Source organism: Rhinopithecus bieti, unplaced genomic scaffold, assembly GCF_001698545.2.
Source record: "Rhinopithecus bieti isolate Rb0 unplaced genomic scaffold, ASM169854v2 scaffold_55165, whole genome shotgun sequence".
NCBI lineage: Eukaryota > Metazoa > Chordata > Mammalia > Primates > Cercopithecidae > Rhinopithecus > Rhinopithecus bieti.
In genome coordinates this window covers 242,171-246,888 of record NW_016821735.1, presented here as the reverse complement: position 1 = coordinate 246,888, position 4,718 = coordinate 242,171, and the positions used below count along the sequence as shown (strand labels likewise).

The following is a 4,718-nucleotide window of genomic DNA, read 5'->3' as shown; positions in this document are numbered from 1 at the left end:
AACCAGTTCTCCAGTGGAACTATTCTAACAGTAACATGTCTAGTTCAGTTGAAGGCAGTCTATCCTGAGATTCATCTTTATGGCCTCACCTAGACTGTATACCACTTGAGATTCTTGACCTCTGCATTGATTTCACCTCATGTAGGATGAGTTTTAGAAAGGATTTGTTATCAGCCTAGTAAACAGAGCCTATTTTATAGCCCATGTTTCTTATAGACAAATTCTAGATGTGATTCATAGGTTCATATTCTACATTGCCTTGTACATAATAAGTACTCAAGGGTTATTAATGGAATGAGTGATAAGGGGAACTAAATCTACTGGGTTTTTTGTTTTTTTTTGTTTTGTTTTTTTTTTTTTTTGTATCTCCCCATAACAACTGTGAAGGGGTAACACCCAAAGGCAATGTATGAGCATCAACAAATGATTCTCGTAAATGATAAAGTTTTCCTTCTGAAACATTGCTTAAAACAGCTGAAGAACTAAATGAGGTTTCTGAAACGAAACTGCAAAGACAGTCTGGCAGAAATAGTTTCTTCTTTCCTAATCATCAAGGATGGTCCCATGGGGTGGTGCTGCCCTTCAGGCCAGGCGATGCTCCAATTGCATGCATTGGAGAAGCTGGTGATTGTGTTGTGGGAAAGGGGAGGCAGAGACAGCCTGTGGGGTGTCTTAGCCTGATTGCTGAGAGAGGCTTTGGGGTGGGACCTAATTCTGAAGCGCTGCTCTGCCTTACCTACCTCCTCCTAGAGTTGTGATAGATGTCTGTTATTTAAACTCTTGAAATGAGAGAAGAAAGTATCTAAAATGAGCATGATAAAATGGAGCATTATTGAATTAGAAAACAAAGACTGATTTTGAGAGGCAGAATATAATTACAGGGTTGGAGCATTTCCAGGAGATTGTGGATGGCGCCCCAGCTGAGTGTTGAAGAAATTCTTCCAGACTGAGCCTAGACAGATGATGTTTGTCATCCTCCTCCTCCAGTGCTGTGGACTCCAGTCTTACAATGATGCAGCACCTCACAGTGTCCACTGAGGTCCAAATGCCAATGGTCTCAACTTCGTACATATCCTCTAAAGCTGTATCCTCCAAACAGTGGAGAAAGCTGAACTCACAACTTTTTTTGATCTGCTGTGTGTAGAAATCATATTGAGTGAATTAACAAGAAAACAGTCTTTTCCGGTTAGAGCGGCGTGAGAAGCCATGAGCAGCAAAGTCTCTCGCGACACCCTATACGAGGCGGTGCGGGAAGTCCTGCACGGGAACCAGCGCAAGCGCCGCAAGTTCCTGGAGACAGTGGAGTTGCAGATCAGCCTTGAGGAAACTATGACCCCCAGAAAAGACAAGGCCGCTTTCTCGGGCACCGTCAGCTAAGTCCACTCCCCGACCCCACAGTTCCTCTTGTGTGTGTCCTGGGGGACCAGCCATCACTGTGACCGAGGCCAAGGCGTGGATATCCCTCACATGGGACATCGAAGGCGCTGAAAAAACTCACAAGAATAAAAAACTGGTCAAGAAAAACCTGGCCAAGAAGTATGAAACTTTTTGGCCTCAGAGTCCTCTGATCAAGCAGATTCCACGAATCCTTGGCCCAGGACTAAATAAGGCAGGAAAGTTCCCTTCCCTGCTCACACACAACGAAAACATGGTGGCCAAAGTGGATGAGGTGAAGTCCACAATCAAGTTCCAAATGAAGAAGGTGTTATGTCTGGCTGTAGCTGTTGGTCATGTGAAGATGACAGATGATGAGCTTGTGTATAACATTCACCTGGCTGTCAACTTCTTGGTGTCATTGCTCAAGAAAAACTGGCAGAATGTCCGGGCCTTATATATCAAGAGCGCCATGGGCAAGCCCCAGCGCCTATATTAAGGCACATTTGAATAAATTCTATTACCAATCCAAAAAAAAAACAAGAAAATATTGGAATCTGTAAAAAGCAACATAAGATTTAGATGTTGTTACTAATATTGAAAAGGTTGCTGTATTACAATTCCTAATACCTTGGTCAAATATATTCAGAACCCTCATTAAAAGCATAAAAACAGGTCTGTTTATACTGCTTGCAATTATAACACAGCAATTACTCTTTTTCATGGATAAGCTATGTAAATAGAAAACATTTTCCATTATTTTTAATAGGATCTTATACACTTAATTCATTGTAAAAGTTTATGTTTAAATTCTAAATACTTTAAATTTAAGTCTAAATATTATTTATTTGGGGGGGAAAACACTTTCCACAAGACTCGATAGATTTGCAAGCAGTCAGACATGAAGGAAGGTAAACTTAGGCTTCACTGAGGAGCAAGAAAGGGAACAAGGGTTCACAGGCTGGCCTGCAACCCTGTTGGAGCTCCAGAAGCTGTCCTGTCCGGAACACTCAACTGTGTCCTCAGAATCCCATTATGCTCCTTATGGGATGGGTTTTCCCCAGTCTTTCCTGCTCATCAGCTCTTCCCACCCTTTCTGGGGCTGGACCTTGACTTCTGACTTCTTGTGATCACTTAGCATTTTGAATATTGGCTCCCTTCTGTTCGCCGTAACAATCACTTTTTGAAAGCCTACATCAGGATTTTCTAACTTTAGTTCAATTACCTGGAGAGCTTGTTAAACCAGACTGCTGGGCCTCAGGGTTTCTCTTTTAGCAGGTCTGAGGAGGAGTGGGACAGAGTCAAAAATGTGTGTTTTCTAGGAAACTGCGTGGAAATGCCGATGTTGCTGGTCCAGCCCCTTTTGAGAAGCACTGGCCCCCACCACACTTAGTGTTACCCTTAGGTTCACACAAATTCTAACAATCCCATGACATTAGATATTTTTATTCTTGTATTAATGAGGAAACTGAGACTCCGAAAAATTTAATAGCTTGCCTGAGGGCACACAATGAATGAAAATAAACTAGGATGCTCACCTAGGACTCTCCTACACCGAAACCTATGATCTTTGATGTACATCATTTTTGTTCTCATTGTATTCTCAAAATGAAGTCAGAAACACCCCCCACCCCAACTAATGTCCTTAGAAACATTTATAAGAGAGGAATTCTTACCGTTTTATCTCACAACCTTCTTAACCCAGGAATCTATGTCAGGTCATGGGTGAGAGAGTTGCCAGCTGCTGGCACTGATGCCCCCTCATCAGATTATCTGTGTGACAAGCAATTAAGAAGAGCTACATCATTCCCTCTCAGCACCTGCAACTCATTATGGAACCAAACAGCTCAAGTCCAAGAGTTCCATTCAGAAGCATGGTATACATAGATGATGCCTGATTTGTCAGGGATCCCCAAGGCCAATATTCAACTTCCATTAAGAAAAATGGAGATTTATGCAAAAACTGTCTAATGCTTTCCATATGGTAGGCCATAGATAAGAAACTAGCTACATTCAGTAAGAAAGTAGTCTCTGCCTTACCAGCCTATAGGCTTTTGAGAACATCTACTATTTTTTGCATGTGGAAAAAGGCTCATAAAAGTTGTATTGCAATGGCTTCAGTCAAAAATCTACCTCAATGTTCTAGGAAATGATTTAAATAATTCATAACCAAAGACAGTCTTTATAAGCCATGGCTATATATACTGCATTAATCTGGCTGACCATTTAAGTGATGGCTGTTTTTAGCAATGTTCGTATCTCCTGCAATTCCAAGCTGGGTTCTAACAACTGCAGGTTTCATTCTGTCCCAGTTAGAGCAAGTAAACCCCAAAGCAGGTAGGTACTTAAGAAACTCCAGACCCCTGTGCTAGGGTTCAGCAACAGATTGCGATGGGTGGAATCTATCCAGTGAAATAAACATCCAATCAGTGTCTGTCCACGAGGGAGAATGGTGTTTGGTGTCAAAGTCATGCTCTTCAACAGTGTAGACACTGTTTAGGTTGGGTGGTGAGTTCAGCACGCTTGCACTACTTGTATCAAAATTGTACCAAAGAATTAATTCACAAGCTTATCAGTACAAGAAGGGAGACACATACAGGCAGAAAGTAAGACACCTACTGCAGATACATCAGGACTCAAGGAGGAACTAATTTTGCTCCTCCATGTAGACAGCTCTCATCCTGCCCACGCCAGCCACCCACCCTCAAGGAAGTCTGACCAGAGGCACTCAAGTGATTCCCTTTGCATTTGGCTGAGAGAGGATTGCACTCCCCCACTTACACCCAGAGAAGCTGGGAAATGGAGAGGACCCTAGCTACTCTCAATGAAAGATAGACTTAATGAAAAAAACTCCAGCCTGTCAGTTCATCAGCACCTGCCTAATGGGGAAGAAAATCTTCCTAAACGTAACACTTGCCTTCACATATGACAATTTCCAGATCATACAGGGCTGCTAAGTCTAGAGACATTAGATTAATGAGTAGGCAAAGAAAGATTATAAAAATTCCAAGGAGATGCCACCTTGAAGGATGGAAACCAATACAAACCTTCAGAAAAAAATGTAGCAGACCAAGTCAGTGTGTCCTGCTGAGCTCAAACTGCAGCAGCCTCTGTATGCCCCTTTCTGTGGGTGGCTTATGTAGCTCAGATCAGCCAAATTAAGTAGGATATTGCCTAGTTCCTTCTCTTCAGGGAGGGGTGGTGCTAGAATACTACTTGGAAGTCCCAAGGAAATCACACCTAGGTGGGCAATCATGTTTAAATCTAGACTCCAGATAAAATTCTACGTCAGAGGAGAGCAGAGAGACTTGAAATGACCAGGTACTCTTAGGAAGGAGAGAAAT

The 4,718-nt window shown here is 42.4% G+C and overlaps 1 pseudogene across 1 annotated transcript; it reads left to right on the top strand.

Moving 5' to 3' along the window:
• Positions 1-1,182: 1,182 nt before the first annotated feature.
• LOC108520976 (60S ribosomal protein L10a pseudogene) lies at positions 1,183-1,917 on the top strand (annotated as a pseudogene). The gene has a single exon (XR_001883079.1). The product of XR_001883079.1 is annotated as a 60S ribosomal protein L10a pseudogene (transcript).
• The last annotated feature ends 2,801 nt before the right edge of the window (positions 1,918-4,718 follow it).